The 27,481-nt window shown below is 38.2% G+C and overlaps 1 protein-coding gene across 2 annotated transcripts in view; it reads left to right on the forward strand.

Annotated features, from left to right (window-relative positions):
- Positions 1-27,481, forward strand: part of prkg1b (protein kinase cGMP-dependent 1b) — a 282,644-nt gene that overhangs the window by 106,604 nt on the left and 148,559 nt on the right. The gene's annotated exons all lie outside the window — the stretch shown is intronic.

A 27,481-nucleotide genomic window follows, 5' to 3' on the forward strand; every position in this document is an offset into this window, starting at 1 on the left:
GCACAAACATATAACTGTAAGTATGAACATATAAGATTGCATACACAAATATGCAAACAGGCATGCGCATGCATGAAAATCCCTTCCTCTTCATTACTGTGCAAAGACAAAACACAGTCAAGAGCGTGTATCCATGGAAACACATACACTGCCTTGTCATCCTTAACTTAGCAAGAACAACTACTCTCAGGAGGGAGTTGCCATGGGAACTACACACACACACACACACACACACACACAGAGAGATATACACTGATCAGCCACAACATTAAAACCATCTGCCTAATTTTGTGTAGGTCCCCCTCGTGCCGCCAAATCAGAATAGAGATGATATTCTTCTCACCACAATTGTACAGAGCGTTCATCTGAGTTACCGTAGACTTTGTAAGTTTGAAACAGTCTGCCATTTTTTGTTGACATCTCTCATTAACAAGGCATTTCCATCCACAGAACTGCCACTCACTAGATGTTTTTTGTTATTGGCACAATTCGGAGTAAATTCTAGAGACTGTTGTGCGTGAAAATCCCAGGAGATCAGCAGTTGCAGAACTACTCAAACCAGCCCATCTGGCACCAACAATCATCCATGCAATTACCTAATTAGCCAATCGTGTGGCAGCAGTGCAGTGCATAAAATCATGCAGATACAGGTCAGGAGCTTCAGTTAATGTTCACATCAACCATCAGAATGGGGAAAAATGTGATCTCAGTAATTTGGAGCATGGCATGATTGTTGGTACCAGATGGGCTGGTTTGAGTATTTCTGTAACTGCTGATCTCCTGGGATTTTCACACACAACAGTCTCTAGAATTTTCTCCAAATGGTAACAAAAACAATCAGTGAGCAGTAGTTCTGCAGATGGAAATGCCTTGTTGATGAGAGAGGTCAACAGAGAATGGCCAGACTGCTTCCAATCGACAAAGTCTACTGTAACTCAGATAACCGCTCTGTACAATTGTGGTGAGAAGAATATCATCTCAGAATGCTATTCTGAGATGCAGGTTGGCGCTGTTTTGGCGGCACGTGGGAGACCTACACAATATTAGGCAGGTGGTTTTAATGTTGTGGCAGATTGGTGTAGATATGAGCAGGTTCTGAGGTTGTCCAAATTCCTTTGAATATATATATATATATATATATATATTTTTTTTTTTTTTTTTTCTGAATCCCTATTATTTTTTATCATGAATATTTCAAAACTGAATCCTAAGGTGTATTTACCAGCAAAACTTCAATAAATTATTGTATGATTTTATGTTTTGTCTGACTCTGCGGCATAAATAATTCAAATACTTTCCTTTGATTGCGTCAACGCATGAGTTTGACAAGGTTCACAAGTCTTGTTTTTATAAAAATGAATTTGTATGTATGTCAGCCTGGCAAAATAATTTGCAAGCCTCACTTAAATCAGTTATCAAAACTCACAATGCATAATGGCTCCACTTCTCCCCTGCGTTAAATCAGATACATACACTGTGCAATGTAATTTGTTAAAAGATAACAGCGAATTGGATGCCTCATGCTATGTGATATTACTTCTATCCTTTACTAAACCACTGATGTTGGATGTATATGCATCATTGTTATTGACACTGGTAGGTATGATATGAATTAGTGAAATAATACCAGCATATACGAGCAATGGAGAGAGGTGAGTCAGCATCTGTGTCTCGTCTGCACCTCTTAAGTGTGACAAAATGTCAGGCCATTTCCTCCGATTTGAAGAGAGCAACCTAGATGGGAAAAACAACCTCAAGGCCATTATTTTGTCATGTACAATCTTCAGCATCTATTTTGTTGAGGCTAAGGCACATGCAAATACCCCTTCTCTCTCTCTCTCTCTCTCTCTCTCTCTCTCTCTCTCTCTCTCTCTCACTTTCTGTGTAGCAGCTGTTGCTTTATAAAATCTGATCAAACAATTGTGTCTGCCGGTTCTATTTCAATTGTTTTAAAATTTTAAACTGATTGCACTGCTGAGATTTTTTTCCTTTCTTTTGAAGTTTTGCACACATGCAGAGCAAGATACATGATGAGAAATTGTAACCAGCACATCCTAAATGCAAATATAGCAGAGGCATTTTCTCTGGCAAAACAACTTGGATGAGAAAATAATTGACAACAATAAAACAAAAACAAATATTACGAAATATGAGATCAAAGATTATGTCAACTCACTAATATTTTAAAGTCACACTGTCCAACAGCGACACCAACAGATAAAGTCTCAGAGTGAGGCAGCATCTCTGTTGCCTTCCTTAAAGGAAAAGTTCACCCAAAGATGAAAATGTTGTCATAATTTACTTAATATGTAATTTACGCTAAACAGTGCAATGTCTCGCGTGAACACGCAAGCTACTCTGAAGAAGCTTCTTATAGTGCTCATGAACAGTTCTGGGTAAGTTACTCAAAAATTTATCAACTAACAATTACTAAATACATCTCATTCTAAAACACTTTCCACAGAAAAGTTTGTGTTTTCCACTGTCTATATTTTCTACTTGTTCATTGTCACACAAAGTTATACACTCAGCACCACACGTTTCACCCATACAATTACTTATTAGTGGGCGCACGCTGTCATTGAAACACCAACATATTCATGTTTTAAATGCATTCTACATGAATAATATTATTTTAGAAATGTGTAACCCAAGTAATGTACTTACAGTAATTAAAAGTCAGTAACTGTAATCTGATTAGAGGCATTTAAAATGTAATGTTTAACACTACTTTTTGACTAAAATAGTAATTAAATTACAGTAACTGAGGGGGACTCCCAAGGAAGGTGATCGCTATCGTGGGGCCCCTGGAACGTGATCACTACCTACAGGGACAGCAATGCACGCACAACCCCCCATCAACCCCTGACCCAGGAAAAACAAATCTCTTTAAATATATAGAATGTGAGGAGTGATACACAATGGTTTACCACCAACAGATTTAGATTTAAATATGTAAACGTAATTTAATTTCCTTTATGAATACTTCAGTTATGTGGGACGTTCATTTTTAGGAGACAGGGTTGTTCTGAATCTTACACGCAAAATGATACCATAGGTGCTATGTGCCTACAAAACATAATTTAACATAAATTAGTGATGGGACGGTATCAAGGGTCTATTAATCCACAATTTATTAAAACAAAGTCATATTACAGTCTCATCAAGTTTGTGTTTTTTAAAAATGTTTTACATTGCTTCAACTAACCACAATAATACAGTAAAAAGGAAAGTGTGGACAACCCGGGTTCAATTCTGCCTTTTGTCTTACTTTTTCCCATCCTGTTTCCTGTCTCCACTATTTATTTTTTTTGGGGGGGGGGGGGGGGTTTCTCTGCTTTTCTCCCCAATTTGGTTTGCCCAATTCCCAGTGTGCTCTAGGTCTTCATGGTGGCATAGTGACTCACCTCAATCTGGGTGGTGAAGGACAAATCTCAGTTGTCTCCACGTCTGAGAATGTCAATCCACACACTTGTCACATGGCTTGTTGAGTGTGTTACCACAGAGATGTAGTGCGTGTGGAGGCTCACGCTATTCTCTGTGGCATCCAGGCGCAACTCACCACGTGCCCCACTGAGAGCAAGAACCACATTATAGTGACAATGAGGAGTTTAACCCAACATGACTCTACCCACCCTAGCAACTGGGCCAATTGGTTGCTTGGGAAGCCTGACTGGAGTCACTCAGCACGCCCTGGATTTGAACTTGTGACTCCAGGTGTGGTAGTTGGTGTCTTTACTTGCTGAGCTACCCAGGCCCCCTGCCTCCACTATTAATATTTCCTTTAATACTACTTACAATAATAATTAAAACAAATATAAAGGTTGATTCTCTCACAGTGATTTTGTCATAGATAAAATTAACCATGTTTTTACTATAGAAATATTGTATATATATATATATATATATATATATATATATATATATATATATATATATATTTTTTTTTTTTTTTTTTTTTTTTTTGGCAGAAGCCATAGTTTTAATGCAATCAACCATGGTGATAAAACAGTAGCATGGTGTTACTATTGTGACAATGTTTAATTTTGCTGCAACTATTATTTTACTACAAAATGCCATGGTGATACTATGGTTAATGTTGTAAAAACAATGTTTAATTTTGTAAGGGAAGGTTAGGGTTAGGTTTAGTGGTGGGTGTAGGGTGTCTGTGGGACTCTAAGTAAACACGATAAACCCACTGCAGTGATGCCCCTATACTGTATGTTAGTATTTTTTGCAACACTTTTGCAAATAAGATGCTTTTTTGTTGCCATTTACACTTAAGAAGCATCTATCGCTTTTTGCACTTAATGCAAATAACTTCTGCCATACATACAGGTGCATCTCAATAAATTAGAATGTCGTGGAAAAGTTCATTTATTTCAGTAATTCAACTCAAATTGTGAAACTCATGTATTAAATAAATTCAATGCACACAGACTGAAGTAGTTTAAGTCTTTGGCTCTTTTAATTGTGATGATTTTGGCTCACATTTAACAAAAACCCACCAATTCACTATCTCAAAAAATTAGAATACATCATAAGACCAATAAAAAAAACATTTTTAGTGAATTGTTGGCCTTCTGGAAAGTATGTTCATTTACTGTATATGTACTCAATACTTGGTAGGGGCTCCTTTTGCTTTAATTACTGCCTCAATTCGGCATGGCATGGAGGTGATCAGTTTGTGGCAATGCTGGGTGGTATGGAAGCCCAGGTTTCTTTGACAGTGGCCTTCAGCTCATCTGCATTTTTTGGTCTCTTGTTTCTCATTTTCCTCTTGACAATACCCCATAGATTCTCTATGGGGTTCAGGTCTGGTGAGTTTGCTGGCCAGTCAAGCACACTAACACCATGGTCATTTAACCAACTTTTGGTAGTGTGGGCAGGTGCCAAATCCTGCTGGAAAATGAAATCAGCATCTTTAAAAAGCTGGTCAGCAGAAGGAAGCATGAAGTGCTCCAAAATTTCTTGGTAAACGGGTGCAGTGACTTTGGTTTTCAAAAAACACAATGGACCAACACCAGCAGATGACATTGCACCCCAAATCATCACAGACTGTGGAAACTTAACACTGGACTTCAAGCAACTTGGGCTATGAGCTTCTCCACCCTTCCTCCAGACTCTAGGACCTTGGTTTCCAAATGAAATACAAAACTTGCTCTCATCTGAAAAGAGGACTTTGGAACACTGGGCAACAGTCCAGTTCTTCTTCTCCTTAGCCCAGGTAAGACGCCTCTGACATTGTCTGTGGTTCAGGAGTGGCTTAACAAGAGGAATACGACAACTGTAGCCAAATTCCTTGACATGTCTGTGTGTGGTGGCTCTTGATGCCTTGACCCCAGCCTCAGTCCATTCCTTGTGAAGTTCACCCAAATTCTTGAATCGATTTTGCTTGACAATCATAAGGCTGCGGTTTTTTCGGTTGGTTGTGCATCTTTTTCTTCCACACTTTTTCCTTCCACTCAACTTTCTGTTAACATGCTTGGATACAGCACTCTGTGAACAGCCAGCTTCTTTGGCAATGAATGTTTGTGGCTTACCCTCCTTGTGAAGGGTGTCAATGATTGTCTTCTGGACAACTGTCAGATCAGCAGTCTTCCCCATGATTGTGTAGCCTAGTGAACCAAACTGAGAGACCATTTTGAAGGCTCAGGAAACCTTTGCAGGTGTTTTGAGTTGATTAGCTGATTGGCATGTCACCATATTCTAATTTTTTGAGATAGTGAATTGGTGGGTTTTTGTTAAATGTGAGCCAAAATCATCACAATTAAAAGAACCAAAGACTTAAACTACTTCAGTCTGTGTGCACTGAATTTATTTAATACACGAGTTTCACAATTTGAGTTGAATTACTGAAATAAATGAACTTTTCCACGACATTCTAATTTATTGAGATGCACCTGTATTATAGTGTTTATTGCTTGTTGACAGTCTATAGTGTAACACCATTTTCTAACCAGACATGGCTTGACACCGCAACACACAATAAAAAGTATCTTTTCCATGTTAATCAGAGTTTTCTCCTAACCAGCCATGAGTGCGAAACGAAACGAGTGACAGGACATTCTGTCGATTGCTTTCTTTTTATTTATTTCTATTTCTTTCTATTTTGCGCCGGGTAGCACAGTCCACTGTGAACTGTCATTGGTTCAAAGTTCAAATCATAACAGTACATTAAAGTCTGTGTCTCACTAGCTAGATAAAAACAACTTGATTTTGGCTGAGGGTGACACACCTACTGACTGTTTTGCTGAGTTCTCACTCTCTTCAATCATCAATACCAAATCCCTCTGACTTTCTCTCTGATTCCCTGTCACATGGAGATCCACAAAAAGATAAACAATTGTAAAACACTGAATTAGGATACAATTCATAGAGTAACTTTGTCCTGTGAATTTGTGTGATTGTGTATTTATTCCCTTGACGCATGTCCATACGCAGCTTGAGTGACACACTCAGTTTGGACAGACAGATTGCTTGTCCCTGGAATCTAATCGTGCTGCGTCTGGTTAAGACATGGCATAAGGTAAAATAGTGTTTAGCCCGGAAACTGTAAACATCAAATATAATTGGAACATGAATAAACATAGGACTAAAAAACCTAAATGCAGAATGGAGGCTTTATCTCCTCATTTCAAAAGTCTATGACATGCCAAGAGAAAGAGAAAGAGTTTTAGAAAGACAGAGAGAGATGAAAAAAATATGATTCATATATACGTGTTAAGATGAGACATCAAAAATTATTTGAATGAGTTTATGCACATTTATTAGTGGCGAGATATTCCCTGGTGATTTCAGGGCTTAATGATGTCAGTGTCTTGTCACAAACTACAAGGAATAAGCGTTGTAGAGAATGTGCTGTGAGTCACCGCTGGATAAAAAGCACACTTATCATACGAGAGGTGTACTGAAATGCTGCGTGAGTGGCTCTGATGGAGCTTAAATTAAATGGAAATGATCATAATATTTCCATTATAACAACACTTTATCATGAAGCTATCACTAGGGTGTGAGTCATGAAAATATTGTGAAACCCAATTAGTTTTGTTCATTCTTTAGTTGGCACGTTAACTCTGTTGGTGGTGTTTCAGTAAACACAGCACCAATACAAAAGGAGGAAATAACATTTTAACGACACCTCATCACCGTGTCTGCTGAGATGTGGATATGTGTGCAGTTTGTTTTTTCATATGCATGGGTCATTGGTTTGGAAATCTAGTGACACTGGTCATGCTGTAGATTTTGTGCTGTAGATTTAAAAGAACCGGCTCAGAAGAGTCATTCTTTTGGGAATCTGACTACAATGGTCACACTGTATATTTTGTGCTGTAGATTCAAAAGAGCCGGCTCATAAGAGTCATTTGTTTAGTAATCGGGCTACACTGGTCACACTGTATATTTTATGCTGTAGATTCAAAATAACTGGCCAATACGAGTAATTTGTTCGGAAATCAGGCTACGCTGGTCACGCTGTAGATTTTGCACTGTAGATTCAAAAGAACCGGCACATAAGAGTCATTCATCGGAAATCAAACTAAACTGGTAACACTGTAGTTTGTGCTGTAGATTCAAAAGAACCAGCACATAAGAGTCATTCATCGGAAATCGAGCTAAACTGGTCATGCTGTATAGTTTGCGTTGTAGATTCAAAAGAAACAGCTCATAAGAATCGTTCGTTCGGAAATCAGGCTACATTGGTCACACTGTATTTTTTGCACTGCAGATTCAAAAGGACCGGCTCATGATAGTTATTAGTTTGAGAATAGGGCTGTACTGGTCACGCTGTATATTTCACGCTGTTGATTCAAAAGAACTGGCTCATAAGAATAATTTGTTCAGGAATCAGGCTATACTGGTCGCACTTTATATTTTGGACTGTATTCATTAGAACCGGCTCATAAGAGTCATTTGTTCGGAAATCGAGCTACACTGGTGACTGTGTATGTTTCACACCGCTGACTTAATAGTGGTGCTGTAATGGAGCTAAATGTTAGAGCAGAAAACACTTCTAGAGTATTTTAGTATGGTTTTCCGTATGTATTGGAAACCATATGCACATTCGAGAACAATTAACTGAACTGAAAATCATGAAAAACATTCAGTTCTACATTTTTATCAAAAATGGAATAAGAACTGTTTTCCATAATGCTTTTGTTGTTCCACAAAAAAGAAAGTCTTAAATGACTGTAACGTTGTTGCTGGCGGTGGCAATGTATCCAACATGTGCCAACAGTGTATCCAAAACCCTAACTACAATCATAAATAAACATAAACATGAACTTGACATAACACAAACTTGGCTTGGCATAACTAGAATAGGCTTAAACTTGAATAATCCAACAAAGTTACATTCACAAACAATACCTAACAATGGACCATGGAAAACTGGGCAGCTCCCAATGCCCCAAAACCTGAACCAACACATAAAACATGGCATAAACTCAAAGTTATGTAGGGAGCTGGGGGGGGGGGGGTCTTAAAGCGTGGCTTGGCATGACAAGGCATGGAGCATGGGATCAGGCAACGTCTGTGGAAGGTGGAGCCATGAGAGACTTGAGGGGCAGAGACTTGAGACTTGAGGGGCAGAGCTATGGAAGGCAGAGCCGTGAGAGACTTGAAGGGCAACACCATGGAACTTGGTGCTCGGAGAGTAGCCGATGACTCAAAGGACCATGGTGGAGCCGGAGGTTCGGAGAACCGAGGTAGAGCCCAAGGCTCGGAGGACCGAGGTGGAGCTGGGGGATCGGAGGACAGAAGCGGAGCCGGTGGGACTGAGGACTAAGGCAGAGCCGTAGGGAAGGAGGTCCCTGGTGGAGCCACAGGCTCGGATTGATGAAGCATAGCTGTGGGATTGGAGAGCTCAGGTGGACTGACCAAGGCAGAGCTGAAGGGACCCCGGTGAAGCCGATTGGCCAAAGGACCACAGTGGAGCCGAAGGGACATTGAGCCAAGGTGAGACTGAGGGCTCGGAGAACCAAGGTGGAGTCCAGGGCTCGGAGAGTCTAGGCAAATTCGGAGGGTCGGAAGTTCCCATTGTCTGATCCTGAGGAAGCATCCATAGGGTGGGTACAAGGGCGGGAACAATCTCCAGGTCCACTAGCTCAGATGTGGCTATGACATGGCGTGTAACAGACTCAGGCATGGCTGTGACGTGGCATGGAGCAGGCTCAGGCGTGGCTGTGACGTGACATGGAGCAGGCTCAGGCGTGGCTGTGATATGGCATGGAGCAGGCTCAGGTGTGGCTGTGACATGGCATGAAGCAGGCTGAGGATCCGGGGCAAAAGATGGCACTAGCTCAGCGACCATGACGAGGAACTCTGGCTTGACGGCCATGACGTGGAACTCTGGCTTGGCGGCCATGACATGAAACTCTAGTTCGGCTGCCATGACGTGAAACTCTGGCTCAGCGGCCATGACATGAAACTCTGGCTCGGTGGCCATGTCGTGGAACTCTGGCTCGGCGGCCATGACGTGGAACTCTGACTCGGCGGCCATGACGTGGAACTCTGGCTCGGCATCTGCCTCCCCCACAGTGAACGTGGAACCAATAATCTGCAGGACAAGGTCGATATATTGAGCCAGGCTGTGGGTACTCTGACCTGCAACAGATGTCATTTACGCAATAACAGTCAAAACTTGTGTGCTTGTTAGCATATGCAAGAAGATCAAAAAGCATGGTTTCGTCAAAGGATGAACACCAGTCATTCTCACCTCACATTAGTTACAAAAACTGGATGTCATCCATTCACACAGTGTTAGTGCGGTGTGGTTTGAGAGGTGTAAAAATGTATGTGTTTCAGGTGACTAACATCTTGGCACAGGAGTTTTACCACATGTGCACCACATTTGCTCTTGAGCAAAGGGAGAGAGAGAAATAGATAGACAGGGAGAGAGAGAGTAGTCTACTTTGTTGTAGACTGCCCATATTATCCCTCATTAGCTATGTATGTATGGAGAGTCCCATTCAAAGACAACACAAAGGCACAGTTCTCCTTTGATTTATGCATCCAGACTCATTAAGGGCATTAGCAACTAAAATTTAGAGAGAAGCGCATTATCTGTCACTCCAGTTCATTGTTGCATTAAGTGCCGTGAGTCGCTTGTTGCCACAGAAACCTCTCCACATTGAATATTAGTGGTGAAATCCCCAGGATAGATAGTTTCACCCCTTTAGTTTTTGGCAGTGTCCCTTTGCTTTGGGTCCAAGTGGAGGGAAATATGACTTTATTAATACCAGCTTTTCTGATGGAAATACTGTAAGTGTTCGAAGTTCAAGGCTGTTTCAGTGAGATAAAGCCAGAAGTCTTCTCTCAGATGTAAAGCACTTTGGATGAATAGAAAAGTGCTTCCTTATTCAGCTTTTTGAACTTCAATGTATCCAATTCCCAAGTGTGATTTTGGGGTTGTTGTTGTTTTTTTGTTTTGTTTTTTGGCTAGTGCCATTTATTTCAGGCTATAGTAAAAAAATGGCAATTATAATCCAATATAAGCAATCATTTGCTCACAACTGAGGATAGCTGGTATAGGCTTTCCAAAAGTGATTTGTAATGATTGACTTCCTCATTACAAGGTAAAATCATTTTTTGAAACCTGAAAGTTTAGGACTGCCCATGGCTTATAATAATTTTTTGGCATGTTCAGGAAATAGTACTTGTCATGGAGGGTTGGGAATGTCTGAATGTCTGGCTATGATATAAAGTCACTGTGACTCCAAAATAACAGTCTGCTCTATTCCAGTCACTAATGACCCAAACAAGTAGGGTGTCATGTTTAACGTTTTAAAATTGAACTAATGGGCATCACCATTAACAAGTTATAACAAGCTAGTTTTAACAAGTAATTTTTTTCTCTCTTCAAAAGGCAGAGTGAGACTCTTTTTGCTGTTGCTTTTCTAATTTGTCATTGCTATATACTGCACCACTGTGAAGGAGCCAGGGTGCAAAACTAGCTTTTTGTCACACCTGACAATGCTGGGTAAATCGGAAAAAAATCCCCCAGCCATGAAACTGTATTTTGCTATTTATTTATTTTTTAATTACTATGAAAATAGATATTATTGTTTCTTTTTGTCGCATATTTGTGACAAACAGTTCAGGACATTTGTTCCACTCACAGCAACATATATACGAGATGAGACGGTCTCTCTTTTGGTGAAAATGCACCTGTCACAAAAACATTAAAGGAATAGTTCACCCAAAAATTTAAATTCTCTCATCATTTCAGGCCATTCCAGATGTGTATGACTTTCTTCTTCAGAACACAAAAAAACATTTTTAGAAGAATATCTCAGCTCTGTAGGTCCATACAATGAGAGTGAATGGTGGCCAGAACTTTGAAGCTCCAAAAAACATATTGGCAGCATACAAGTAACCCATAACCAGTGGCTAAATCTATGTCTTCAGAAGGTATAAAATAAGTGGTGGTGAGAAACAGATCAATATTTAAGTCATTTTTTACTATAAATCTACACTTTCACTTTTACAATCTTCTGTTATGTTTGCCGATTTGCATTTTTCATGAATATCGCCACCTGGTTGGAGCAGGTCAAAGGTGGTGATTTATAATAAAAAAGGACTTTTGATCAGGGAGGGATCTATTTATCGGTTTCTCAACTACACCTATCATATCGCTTCTGAAGACATGGATTTAAACAATGGAGTCGTATGAATTACTTTATTGTTGCCTTTATGTGCTTTTTGGAGCTTCCATGTTCTGACTACTATTCACTTGCATTATATGGACATACAGAGTTGAGATATTCTTCTTAAAATCTTCAACTGTGTTCTGCAGAAGAATGGAAGTCATACACATCTGGGGTGGCATGAGGGTGAGTAAATGATGAGAAAATGTTAGTTTTTAGGTGAACTATTCATTTAAGACCCTTTAAAATTTGATTTTGCTCTTCATATTTCCGTGTTGGTGGCTTGAAGAAAGGAGTATTTAATATATTCTGCCATATGATATTCTGGAGAGAAAAACAAAACAAAACAAAAAAAAACTTTAGGCATTCTAGATAACCCAGAGGGTATATATATATTTTTTTCAACATGATCACACAGGAAATCAGTGTGTTAGTTCTATAAAGGTTGATGTGCCGAATTCCAGACAAATGTCACCATGTGATAAATGTTCATGCTCTGGATATTACATACGATTCAACATTTGCACAGAAGTAAGTGAAATAATGCTGGTTTGGTCTCACTGCTATTAAGATTATTGTTAGGATTAGGGTTTGGGATAGGGTTAGGAGTATATTAATATAGTTATTACTCAAATATTTCCAAAAATCAGATGCACTATGCCTTTGATGTCATCCATTCAAATGTTTCATTATATAGACACACAATATATATATATATATATATATATACAGGGTTGGGAGGGTTACTTTTGAAATGTATTCCACTACAGATTACATGCTGTAAAATTTGTAACGTATTCTGTTAGATTACTCAAGGTCAGTAACGTATTCTAAATACTTTGGATTACTTCTTCAGCACTGGTAGATTTTTTTCACTTGTTTTGACTATACAAACTCTGCCAGTACAGTAAAACAAAATACACATGTTAAAAATATATTCTCTGAAAAACCTAAATATCTAATGCAGTGGGAGGCTCAAGGGGGAGGCTCGAGGGGTGAAGCCGGAGCCATGGGAGGCTTGAGACAAAGAGTCCTGGATGACTGGGAAATGACCGCCATGGTCGCGAACATGGGAAGAGACTCGGGAATGACCTCTGTGGTCGTGAACACTGGCGGAGACTCGGGAACGACCTCTGTGGTCGTGAACAGTGGCGGAGACTCGGGAACGACCTCCGTGGTCGTGAACAGTGGCGGAGACTCGGGAACGACCTCCGTGGTCGTGAACAGTGGCGGAGACTCGGGAACGACCTCCGTGGTCGTGAACAGTGGCGGAGACTCGGGAACGACCTCCGTGGTCGTGAACAGTGGCAGAGACTCGGGAACGACCTCCGTGGTCGTGAACAGTGGCAGAGACTCGGGAACGACCTCCGTGGTCGTGTACACGGGAAGAGACTTGGGAACAGATGCCTTTTTTTCTCCTCCTCCGGATGGCCGAAGTTGGCAACGCTGGCTCTGGGACGGGCGAGGCTGGCAATGCTGGCTCTGGGACGGGTGAGGCTGGCAGCTCGTTGGCTGTGGCAGGTGTGGGCGCTGGCTCGTTGGCCGTGGCAGGCGCTGACAATTTGTGAGGTAGGGTCTTCATGGCCCTATGCACTGACATCAGTGGCAGATCATTCAACTTGGAGACAGGGGCCGTGGAAGGCTTCAAGACAGTGGCCACAGAAGATGCAGGTTTAGGCCCGGGGTTCCCGCCATAATCCACTGTGTAAAGGGAACCGCAAAGTTCCAAAGCCTTCTCCACATAGTCGTAGAGTGTCCAGTGAGGATCAGCCGGAGGCATTAGTTCCTTCAGTGCACTATTCAGACCAGACCGGAAGAAAACCACCAGAGAGCAGTCTGGATAGTGCACTAAATTCGCTAGCTTTAAAAACTCACGGACGTGATCCTCAACTGGACGGTCCCCTTGTTTAAGGAGCAGAATTCTGACAGCCGCTAGATCCATTTTTGGTCAGTCTTTCTGTAACGAGGCAGGAGAGGATGGAGGATCTAAATCTAAATCTACATTTTGCTTTTAATGTAAGCAAAAGATGACCAAGGTAACTCAGAATAAAATGAAAACAAAACACAGGGAACCAGGTACAGAACATGACAATACATGTGAAGGCTGACAAACTAACCAGGGGAAACTAGGGCTTAAATACATCAAGGGAAAACAAGAAACACCTGGGGAAACAATCAGGGAACGAGGAACACCTGGGGAAACAATCAGGGTGAACCAATAATGAAACAATGTACAAAGGACTACAAAACTAACACAGGAAACAGGAACGGGGAACTAAACAAGAATTTCAACATAAAAGTCTAGACAAAAAACAGGGAATACATGACAAGTTGATTAAAAGTGCAAAATGGCTCAGAAAAATGAAGTGATCACTGCTCTGACATCGTTTGTTTGCAAATGCCACTTGTCTTGATATTTTGTTATCAAACATAATGACATTCAGACAGTTTTAAGTGTGACTTGAGTGATAAAATTCTTTTTTGGGTCCCTTGTATATCTTACATTCTCTTAACCTTCAACAATTTTCTGGACATTTTACAATGAACTCGATTGAAAGATGATTTCAACAGCATAATTTCTGCTTCATTCTTCATTATCAGTGAAGAGATACAATGGCCAACCTCCTTTAACACTTTTACCTCTTTTGCGGAAATTACTTGGATGATTGTAAGAAGCTCTCCACCGAGTAGAAGAGTTCTGATTGGCTCATGCGTTACTGTGACGGAGTGCTTGATTGTAACCACACATTCCCTAATGAGCATAATGTGTGGTCACGGTCTGGAGTGCCTTCTTCACACGGCGAAAATGACATGGAGATGTTGAACTAGACATCCTCATGCCCTGCTCTCACTTTCCTCTTCCTGTCACTCTACGCTTCTTGAGATGGTAGTGGAGGATGGGTTTGGGTTATTGAGTCTGATTAGGGTTATGTGCTCTGATCATAACCCTCTGTACAACATGATCTGCCCGATAATGAATTAGTGATAGAACATTCTTTGAGCAGGAAATAAATCTAATTCAAAGTGATTGAAAAACCTCTTTGCTTTGCCCTTTCAGAAGGGAAAGAATGTGGCATGTCACCTCACACCTCTTAGCTTCACTATATTGCTAAGTTCAGCTGGGCTGTATTAAAATATTATGATAACATCAATCAACATCATTAGATGTCATTTTGGTTCCAACTGTAAATTACATTGTCCAAGCTGACTTTCAAGGGATTTAGCTGTGGGCACCTAAAATTGGGAAAGTCTTCCATGCTTTTTCTATCTGTGATTACCTTTTGGCTAACTATAGATGTTTTAGAAACAAATGGTTTATACATAGAAAACTTTAGGAAGAGGTTTTGTCCAACATAGTCTCATGACAACTCGTAATAATTTGTACAACATGGCAAAATGGTAAGATATTGTATGACTTGGCCTGTTTTGGCCAAGTCATGGACACTGTCTGGGGGTGAGGGGAGACAAAGGGACCCAAACGCAGAGGGAAACAGTCAATGAGTTTATTAACTACAACGTTTGTAAACAAGGACAGGCACACCTGGCACCGGCTGCAGTGATTAGCAGAGTCAAAAGATATAGCCGCTCAGCGGGCTAAGGAATGAGTGTGTTTGTATGATGAGTGCGTGCATTATGGAAGTCAGGAGCAATCTGAAGAGAGTCCGTCGAATCTGGTGTGGTGCGAAGCAAAGCCCAGGTGAGTTTTTCCCCTGACACGCAGGCAGAGACCGAGGAATCCTCCTCCAAGGGAACTGGATGACAGTACAGGTGAAGGTGAAGGTGAACAAGAAGGTAACCACACCTCTAGAGACAAGGCAACCAACAGACACACAAGCACACAATACACTTGACAGCAAACAATAAACTAGCAAAGAAAGAGGGAAAACACAAGGAATAAGTAGGGTGAGCAATCAATGAGAAGCGGGTGGAACGGGCGAGTAAATCATTGCCATGATCAGCGCCTCCCTAGGAATGATCAGCGTTCCCATGGAATTGCTGATCACGCATGCCAGCTCCACCTGTGAGACATGAGGGAGAGAGAAAAAACAAAACACAAAACACTATGAGCCGGCACAAATGCCGGAACCGCGACTGACACAAACCACTCAACAAACAGAATTTCTTATCAATGAAATACAGGCATCACATTTTAGCTGGCCTCCTATCCAGAACTTTATTTCAAGAAAGGAAACATCTGTTAACGAATTTGGTTTCTCATTCCATTTAAATTTATGCAATTCAAACGACTGATGTATGTCAATAACCTGTAATATGCTTCCCTCATTTGGGTTAGGGGTAAAATTTAGGAAAAAATCATAGGGACACTCATTCAAAACCGGAATGTTTCTCTTTCTTCTATGGTACACAAACGTGATTTTCATACTACAGTAATTGTTAGGTTTACAGCTAGATTAAGGAGTTATACTTTATGGTTATGTTTAGGTTTAGGATAGGGGTTAAATTTTGTAAACATCATAAAACCATTATTTCTTGTGTTTTTTTTTTTTTTTTTTATGGGTGTAAAAGTTGTACATTTTTGTATGAACCAAATGGTATGATTTCTTATGATTCCGTCATCTCGTTCTAATTATTACAAATTTTCATGAAACCATGTTTGTTTTTTTCAACTTGCTCGATAATGTGTCATATTGGTATTCAATTCATGTTGACATTTCTGTGGGTTTATTTAGTAATGCACCTGATAACGTTTGTGTGCCATACTCTTTATTATCTCAAATTTTATATGAGTTTCTATACAGAGATATGTGCACACTGGTGTCCAAATTTGCTGTATATTAGTGTGCTCTATATTATATATTTTAGTGCTAATATGCACTTGAAACGTAGTACAAAGGAACTGCACAGTAGTCTATATTCATAGGAAAAAATGGTCTAAATGATTTTATGTAAGACATCTGGGTAAAATCTGGGCATTAATGGCTTAAAAGTAACTGTTGCTTAATAAGCTACAAGATATTCAAAATTTGAAGTAGTTACAGTTAAACTACCCATTTGGAATAGCAGTGAGCTACACTACAGGTTAAACCTACTAAACAAAAGTTAGTAAAAGGTAATATCTTACTACAGGTACATCTCAATAAATTAGAATGACGTGGAAAAGTTCATTTATTTCAGTAATTCAACTCAAATTGTGAAACTCGTGTATTAAATAAATTCAATGCACACAGACTGAAGTAGTTTAAGTCTTTGGTTCTTTTAATTGTTATGATTTTGGCTCACATTTAACAAAAACCCACCAATTCACTATCTCAAAAAATTAGAATACATCATAAGACCAATAAAAAAAACATTTTTAGTGAATTGTTGGCCTTCTGGAAAGTATGTTCATTTACTGTATATGTACTCAATACTTGGTAGGGGATCCTTTTGCTTTAATTACTGCCTCAATTCGGCGTGGCATGGAGGTGATCAGTTTGTGGCACTGCTGAGGTGGTATGGAAGCCCAGGTTTCTTTGACAGTGGCCTTCAGCTCATCTGCATTTTTTGGTCTCTTGTTTCTCATTTTCCTCTTGACAATACCCCGTAGATTCTCTATGGGGTTCAGGTCTGGTGAGTTTGCTGGCCAGTCAAGCACACCAACACCATGGTCATTTAACCAACTTTTGGTGCTTTTGGCAGTGTGGGCAGGTGCCAAATCCTGCTGGAAAATGAAATCAGCATCTTTAAAAAGCTGGTCAGCAGAAGGAAGCATGAAGTGCTCCAAAATTTCTTGGTAAACGGGTGCAGTGACTTTGGTTTTCAAAAAACACAATGGACCTACACCAGCAGATGACATTGCACCCCAAATCATCACAGACTGTGGAAACTTAACACTGGACTTCAAGCAACTTGGGCTATGAGCTTCTCCACCCTTCCTCCAGACTCTAGGACCTTGGTTTCCAAATGAAATACAAAACTTGCTCTCATCTGAAAAGAGGACTTTGGACCACTGGGCAACAGTCCAGTTCTTCTTCTTCTCCTTAGCCCAGGTAAGACACCTTTGACATTGTCTGTGGTTCAGGAGTGGCTTAACAAGAGGAATACGACAACTGTAGCCAAATTCCTTGACATGTCTGTGTGTGGTGGCTCTTGATGCCTTGACCCCAGCCTCAGTCCATTCCTTGTGAAGTTCACCCAAATTCTTGAATCGATTTTGCTTGACAATCATAAGGCTGCGGTTGGTTGTGCATCTTTTTCTTCCACACTTTTTCCTTCCACTCAACTTTCTGTTAACATGCTTGGATACAGCACTCTGTGAACAGCCAGCTTCTTTGGCAATGAATGTTTGTGGCTTACCCTCCTTGTGAAGGGTGTCAATAATTGTCTTCTGGACAACTGTCAGATCAGCAGTCTTCCCCATGATTGTGTAGCCTAGTGAACCAAACTGAGAGACCATTTTGAAGGCTCAGGAAACCTTTGCAGGTGTTTTGAGTTGATTAGCTGATTGGCATGTCACCATATTCTAATTTTTTGAGATAGTGAATTGGTGGGTTTTTGTTAAATGTGAGCTAAAACCATCACAATTAAAAGAACCAAAGACTTAAACTACTTCAGTCTGTGTGCATTGAATTTATTTAATACACGAGTTTCATAATTTGAGTTGAATTACTGAAATAAATGAACTTTTCCATGACATTCTAATTTATTGAGATGCACCTGTATATACTATATACAGTATATACAGTACATACAGTATATATATATATATATATATATATATATATATATATATATATATATGCAGTAAATACTACTGTCATACTACTTAAAAGTTTTGTTAACCTTTTAAACTGTTATGTCCGGGTCATTTTATTTTAGTCTTGTATTTTACAAAAATGCCTTTGGACTCTATACAACAAGAAATAAGTGAATAAGTTAAATAAATATATTTTTGTGATATTTGTTTGTATTTATGCATAGTCATAAATGAGTGAGTGTTTTGGGTGGTTACTAGGGAGTTGATAGGTGGTTGCTAGGACATTAAAAAATGATTGCTAGATGGTTGCTTAACTGGTCCAAGTCAAAAGAGACCAACTCCAAGTCTCTGTGATATCCTGATTCCTAGATAGCCTATGTGTCGGGACCTTTTCAATAGAAGTACATGGGATTTTTTGCTAATTTTTCACTCATGTTCAGCCATTTATGTTCTGTAATAAAAATTATTTAGGATATAAACCATGATTCTGTATTTGTTTCAAGCTGATAACATTTGTAAGCATTCCTATAATCAGCTTTTTTCACTCAAAACAAAATGCTACAGATTAAAGTCTACAGTAAAAGCTTGTGTTCATTATGAAACACATTCTGATGTCAGTGTTCATGTTGGAAGCTTTTAGAATCTTTCTGTCGTTATATATTTATTTATTTTTGACAATGACAGTGGTGGCTAATACCAAGTTACCACAGTTTCATTAGTAACAATAGTTTCCATGTTACATTTTTGTTAGGGTGTATTGTAGTGTCATTTTCTTTCACAAAGCAATGAGGTTTTAAAGAAACATGACCACAGGAGCTGTTTAATTAGGTTTGTGTAATGTTGTTGAGATTGTTAGCTCTAATTACATTGTATGCTAACATGCATAGCATAAAGTATGCATGCATGTATCAAAATCTGCTATTTCAGGAAGGATGCTTCTATATGACATCAAACGGATGCTTTCATGAAAGCACAGCAAATTCACATACGGCTAATCAAGTCAGCTCACTTTGATCAGGAAGCAAGCTGGTGAAAGGGGATGTTGTCCATGGTCTGCTTTTTCTCCCTGCTTTCTGTGAAGAACACCTCCAACATCCTGCCAACCACTTAACTGCTTGGAGAGCTTGTAGCTCATGTTGTGAGGCCTGTGTTATATCAGTTCTCTCCTTGTAAAACTGGGGGAGGGAGGGAGAGTACATCCCCCTGCTAGGCTGCACTATGTAAACATGCCAGAAGCCACGCTGAGAGAAGCTAATAAAGGTACTCACACTGAGTGAAATGAAATCTCAAGCACTGTGTTGATAGATTGTTCAGTGTAGTCTCACCTTGAGACAGCACACCCATAGACTGCCCATAGTCCTTTTGCTGATCACCTGATGCATATTTTACACAAAAATGGCAAGAGCTGCCTTAAATCACCAGTCTGTCTGGAAACAAAGTCATGTTTACAATGTACTGGATTGACACAAAGAGGCTTTTGAGGGAGAACAGATCTCTGAATTTACCAAAGTTCAGTATCGGTATCATGGGATTAGGGTGCCTTGCTAAAATTATTAGAAAAATACAGCATCGAGTCAACTGACTGAATAATAATTTTTCTGGATGAATAAATAAATACATTTTAAATCTTTATCTTAGTTTGTTGATGCCATCCCTACCTGATTTTTTTAAACACAGGCAACATTATAAATAATAATACATAAGCCTATAGGCCTATTAAAATATGACTTTTTTTCCCAGGTATTTCCCATTAGGTGCATCTTGTGAATGAAGGAAAAACAATGCCTTGGGAAATTGATAAAATTATGCATAACATTTTTTTTATTTTATTTTTTTTATGCTGTTTTGAAATATAATAATAATGGCAAGACTGGAAAAAATCCCCCTGTGATTTTGTTCTTCCCCATTATGAAAGGGCTGCAACTAATGATTATTTTGATAATCAACTAATCTAATGATTATAAGAACGATTATTCGACTATTCGGGTAATTATTGCAACAATTAATCATTAGCTCTTAACCGATTATTCAGCTTGTCTCGACATAAAAGGTTGTATTAAACGTGCTTACTAACAATAAAGAGGACAAAATCATCTTTTAAACATATCTCTAAATTACATTCACTGAATTACAAGGAAAAAAAAGACTTGGATATTTATTGTTTAATTCATTACAAAATTCACAGCAAACAAATCCTATTGTTATCAAATGTTTTTGTCTTGTTTTCCATTTAAAATGATCTAAAAATCCTTAAAACAAGACACATTTACTTGAGAAGCAACACAGAAGATATTTAGACTTGCTTTCAGAGAATGTATCTTGAATGTAAGCGTATTTTGAATATAAGTGTATTTTTTCACTTGTTTATACTTCTGCCAATGCAGTTAAGACAAAATATACTTATATTCAAGGTACATTTGAAAGCAAGTCTAAATATATTATATGTTGCTTCTCAGGTCATGTATAATGTTTTAAGGATTCAATCCATTCTAGATCAGCTCCGATTCTGATCAGGTTTTAGAAAATCACACCTAAAAAAAAAAAAACTTTTGATGTCAAATTGAATATATAGTATGCATTAAAATAACGTTTATTTAATCAATCGCATGATTTCAAATGAGACCCCCCCCCCCCCCAAGAATGCGCAAATTAGCTTTCCAGGGGGTCTATTGTCTGTCTGTGCTATGCAGTTCGTGCGTGTGGCTTTTAAATGAAGTGACGGTTGAGTGAAACAGGAAATGTACGTTGCAATTTAGAGATTTATTTGATGAAGTTTCTATGATGCTGTGTAAATGTAGCCGATTCTCTCTTAATTTAACTGATATTTACAATGGAAACTTGAATTCCTTTACTTGGATTTTAGAAGAAAACAAATCTAAGTAATACAGTGAATGCAATACTGTGAATTATAAATGTCAACGGTTTCATAACCATCTCTTTTTAATACCGTGATATACCGTGAAACTGTGACACCGTTACATCCTTATTCAAAACTATGTAGCGTTTCATGACTGAAAAATTATCATTTTGTGAGGCTCTTGGCATCAAATCTTTAAAAGATTCTCAGAGTTTTGTTTGAGGCACTTAGTAGCAAATTTTTTAGATATCCTCAAACAGAATTGGATTATACTTTATGTACTTTTGAATGTCTTTTTCTGTAATCTGTATGTAATTTTGTAAGGACAGAAATTCTGATCACAGACTCTCTGTTCCAAAACCAAGTGAGCTGTCTATGTAGGCAGCATTTTAAGGCATTATAGGCACACTCACGACTCAAGATCTTTTGTGAAGGCACATTGAGAATGCTTTGTGATGAACTCAATAAATAAATGAAAAATAAATTTAAGATGGCAGGCAATGTTGGGTAAGCTGCTCAAAAAAATTTAGCTAGCTAAGCTATCAACTACTCAACAGAAAATGTAATATTTGGTTAACCGCGAGAGTTCACGAAGGTTTATTGTGTTATTTGTCGGGAGTTGGGAATAAAGAACTTTTATTGCAATGGATGCGTCAAACACAATCTCAGATAGCAGGGAATAAAGTGCAGAGTGAGCTATGAGTCTAAATAGAACAATACATAGATCTTCAAATGATAAAATTACATTAAAGTCGAACACAAATAATATCTGTCACTGCCTGCAACATAGTAGGCCTATTATTTATTATATTTTATTACTTTTTCTCCCCAATTTGGAATGCCCAATTCCCAATGCACTCTAATTCCTCGTGGTGGCGTAGTGACTCGCCTCAATCCAGGTGGCGGAGGACGAATCTCAGTCGCCCCAACGACCACAAGGAGGTTACCCCATGTGACTCTGCCCTCCCTAGCAACCGGGCCAATTTGGTTGCTAGGAGACCTGGCTGGAGTCACTCAGCATGCCCTGGGATTCGAATTCCAGGGGTGGTAGTCAGCGTCTTTACTCGCTGAGCTACCCAGGCCCCCAGTAGGCCTATTCTTAATAAATGGAAAATGCTTAATTTTGTCTCAGGCAGGTTCAATTTCCACGAGGCAGCGAACACTACGGATTATTGGACTTCTTCCGGATGCTTTGATTTTTAAATGATTCAGCATTTAACTTGTGTAATTATTGTCTGCACACCAGAGCAAAAGGGGAAAAAACATTGACTCACCGTTTATCAAGCGCCAAAACTTTGCCAGATGATAAACAATCTGGAATCATGTGTAACAGTCACATTAAGTCCTTGTTACAAAGTTTTTAGGATGGGGGCAAGGAGGAAGTGTGAGACAGCGAAATCCAACTCAAAAGGTACTTTTATTTTTATACTTTTCAGTATTTAACACACTTATTGTTTGCTTTTCAGCAGAACTGGTTTCTGGTTCACACATGCTGTAAGCTCATCTCTCTATCTCCCGGGACTGGCATCTGGCTCACTCTTAAAGCCCGTCTCTGTTCTCACTGCAATAACAAACAGCTGTTAAAGATCATTGCCAGGTGATGATCCTTACTGTTCTCAACTCCTGATCTCACTCTCCATTCACAAACCGGTGCTTAACCACGCCCCTACCACCACTGTCCTCTTTCCAACCTGAACTTCATCAGAATGTCAATTTGTGACACCTGAGCTGAAAAAGCTAGATGCAGCTCAACAAATGTTGAAACAGAAAACAGGTGTCTCGAGATGCATTTATAAATATGAAAGTTCTTTTAAACTTAACAGTGAGTTGTGGCACAATGATCAAAGACATCCATCCAGTGTGTGTTTACATTATGCACGTGTGAACAGCCCGTAACTTGCCCTATAGCCTGCTTGAAAAACTGACCCGAACCTGGCCCAAAACCTGTAGGTTTGTCAGGTACCATCGGACTCAGATCAGGTTGAAGACCTCTAAACACATGCAGAATAACTAGAATAATTAGAAATATAATTCATTCAGTGCTAAAAATTATAATTAAAAATAGTTCAGTCTAATTAAAAATGTACTATTTTACCCAATATTTGTGTGCGCTATGTTTTTAAAGCTTATTAGAGGATCAGTTCATTATCTAATGTCAAACTGTACTGAAGTCAACTGAGTTGAGTCACCCACGAAGAGCACTGCACAAGTTATTGCCTATGTAGCACATTCACTTAGGAGGTTTCATCTCTGTTAGGATGCCTTCTTAAAAGTTAGCTGCCTATGTAGGCAGTAAACAGTGAGTTCTTGAAACAAAGGTCTACACAAGTTTCCAATAGTGTCCTCTGTTTTTTGTACAGCTGGTAAAACTGTGCAATTGTTTGAATTATTATTATTTTTTTTTTTTTTCCAAACCTGTCTATTGTTGTGGTATCAACTATTTCAGATAGTTCAGCCCCTCAATGCCGCATAAAACCAAAATGAACTGTGGTCTGATTGGTCACTTTTTATGTTGGTCAGTATCTTCCTGTTTAAGTGGGCAGTTCTTGGCCAGAATAAGCTGCAAACTGGACCAGACTTTATGCTTAGAATCAAAAGATTTGCTGCTTGACAAACTGATCTTTAGAGTTCACTTGATTGTGTGTGGTCATGGTATATCTAAGTGACACATGACATTTACATTTTTATACTCCACTTGCATAAGTGATTTTGCATTGGAATCTTTGTGGAGTTAAGCATGCTTGAGTGTGTGTGCATGGTATATATATATATATATATATATATATATATATATATATATATATATATATATATATATATATAGGTCAAATGAGATGATAATAAACTATGATTTAAGGAAAATATATGTTACATATAGGAGAACAAAAGTTTAGAAGTAGTATACGCACATATTGAAAAAGGTGAGTTTGATTGACCTGACGAATACCTAATTTGTGTCGAAACGTTGTCAATAAATTGGAATTTTAGCTGTGTGCCAGCGTTTCTCATTTCTATGAACATGTAGAAGGACAGCCATTTTTAGTATTTTTTTTAAATAATTTATATGTTGTTGCATTTATGTGCAAGTATGTGAGTTTTCTGCCTGATCTGATTAATATGCATAGCTATTTGTACGTTCAATTTTGTAATATTTAAATGCACATGTTTGTAAGTTTTGATAGACACTAAATTGTACAATATGGACGTTGGAAAGCATCTAAAACATAAACATTTTTACGTATTTACAGCTTTAGAAATTTAAATATTGACGAATCTATTACAAATATGTCTGAATACACGAATCGATTATCAATATATTTGTACATTTTTACTGTTTTATAGATATTTTAGATCCCTTAACCCTACACCAGCCTCTAAACCTAACCACATTTCAACAATATAAAAACATGTAACAAGTAGGTTAATTTACAGTAGCAATAATTTTTGATACAATATATTCATTTATATATATTTTACAGCCGCTAATCCCACACCTACTCCTAAACCTAACCATAACCATAACCATTTATTAAGCATATAAAACATGTAACAGGCAGATCAATTTCACAATAATTTATTCAGAAAAATGGCAAAATTCAGTACAAAAGTAGTCCAAATGTTGAATTACTCTGATCGTAATGCTTCTTGAGGTGACAATTCTTTAAATTTGAAAATGAAACCAGCGCGGGATAACAGTTAGATTACAGTAAAGATTACTGTGTCTTTTATCTTCTATAAAATGCCCTGAAAAAATAACCCCAGGTAAAGGTAGTCCACTGCGAATTGACATGCTGGTAAAAAGCCAGTGAATCTGCTCTGTCCGTGAACACTTTAACTATTGTTTTTCTCAGTGTCTGAAGTCGTTGGTCAAAGACACCAGAAAATTAAAAGAAGTGCTTCACAACCTTCAATAATGCTGACTGTTGCATATGGATTGATGTTTTTCTCAAGCATTTTTTTGTGGTCAAGCGTTTATTTATTTAAAGAGAAAGAAAGGATTGTGTTTTCTTTTGGTTGGAAAAGTGCAGCCCTGCATTTTTGGACATATTTTCCTGAACTACAAATAAAATTACATACTGTAACAGATTGGCCTTTTTTTTTTTTCAAGAGAGTAGTAGCATTACATTCATCAGTTCTGTTGTGTTTTGCCAAATATTCCAATCAATTTCTTCTAATAATCCCATTATATGTTGAGTGATATGATAAATTTAATATTTTCTCAGTAATTAATCAGCACAGCTAAATACATTTCCTGATAAATCAATAGCGTGAAACGGCAGTATAAATGCAATAGACACACCTATAGACTTTGCTTATCCTGTGCGAATTGACAATATACTAGAGACCTCCGCTGTAAAATGTCCTGAAAACTAATCTAAACAAATAATTTTAGCCATAATTAAAAAAAAAAAAAAAATGTCATGCATTTTTTATAATTTTTATTAGTTATTTAAATTTGTAATTGACAGGTAAACATTTTTTTTGTTGGTTTTTTTTTTTTTTTTTGATGGTCATCTGGTCACCCTAGTGCATGATGGTGTATATCTCTCCATAAGAGCATTTGAGTGTATTTATATGCCTGTGTTATCTTCATGAACTCTCATGATCCCTGGTCGTGAGAGTTCAAAAACATCATCATTCCACTGACTCTAGATACTTTGGTAGTTAAATTGCTCAGATGACATGCTTTCAGTATGTCTGGTGATAATAATGTATTTTGTTGCCATGGACAACACAATTATACTCCATCAAGTAAACTGAGCTTGAATCATAATACTTTTGATTGCTTTGCGAAAGATGTCGTCACACAGTGTGTGCGATGTGAATGTGTAAAGAGGACCTTACCTCAGTATAAAAGGGAAAGCATATATACAGTATTATTTTGTGTGTTCCAGCACATTAAACTGTAATAAACTCATTAGGATGTACCACACCTGCAATGGCTTTTGTAACCATGAGTTACACACTAAAATGGAGAAAGCGATCTGTCCTGTTCTGCTTACTTTTCCTAAAGGGTGGTCCAGTCTACGTATTGGAATATTGTTCCAAGATGACAAACACATTGTTGAAGCAAATTATGTTTCCATTCAATGATATGACCCAGAACCATTGACTGTTATGTATCTTTGAGTCATATTTGTGTCAAAATAGTAGATGGATTGGATACTTGCTTAAAACAAGTTTGTTTATCATAGCTGTGCTTTACAAAATGTTCAGTGTAAATATTTAATGGACAAATTGTTTGGAAGATATTGAACATAGGTGGAGTTTCACTGTTGAGCTGGAGGGGCCGGGGGCCAACAGGTGGGGTTTGGGAGTAATAGAAGCTGTATCTGAAGCACAATGGACCTTTTTTACATTTCCGTTTCGAACAAGGAACTCTACTGTAGTGGAGTAAATTTCTGTAGTGCTAAAAAGGAGGCCACAGCAAATATTATTTTTGTGTTCCCATTTGTTCCAACAGCAAAAAAATAAAAAAATACAATTTTTCAATCACATTTCTATGACTTTCCAAAACAGGAATAAAATAGAGAGAGATACTTTCAGAATTGAGAAAGATGCCAAATTTACTGTCACTCCCTCAGCAGCTGTATTTGTAACCCTATTACAGCTGTGTTGACTGTATATTTTTTTTAATTAATTCCAGGGTAATATAAGACAAAGTATAGTGATACAAATGTTAATGAAATAATTAAACAATTCAAATAATAGTAATAAAAATAAAAAAAGGAGATTACACTGCTAAATTAAGGTGCAAATGCATCATCGCATGCAGTCTATGATGGCCCATTATATGATGGTTCATATAATGGGTCCAAAATTAACTTTTTTTTTCAATGCTATCCAATACTACTACTATTACTACTACTACTACTACTACTAATAATTATATATATATATATATATATATATATATATATATATATATATATATATATATATATAATTTACAATAATTTAAACCATGCCTTGTTGCAGTTCCTTATAAAGTTACCAGGCCCATTAACCATTAAACTTTTTTTTTTCTCTCTCTCTCTCTCTCTTTTATAAAGGCAAAATGTATGTGCATATGGCTCTTGGCATTAATTTTGGAATCTGGAGTGATATATCATGAAAGATGTGTTTATTCAAAGTGATCTCATGAGAATTTGTATGTATTCTTACATAAAGTTTGGTTCAAGTGAACATACATTCTCTTACGTTTGCATAGACACTGAAACGTACAATATTGACGTATTGACAGCATCTAAATGTATCATTTCACGTATTAACACCTATAGA

This window comes from Myxocyprinus asiaticus, chromosome 36 (genome assembly GCF_019703515.2).
Source record: "Myxocyprinus asiaticus isolate MX2 ecotype Aquarium Trade chromosome 36, UBuf_Myxa_2, whole genome shotgun sequence".
In the NCBI taxonomy this organism is placed as follows: domain Eukaryota; kingdom Metazoa; phylum Chordata; class Actinopteri; order Cypriniformes; family Catostomidae; genus Myxocyprinus; species Myxocyprinus asiaticus.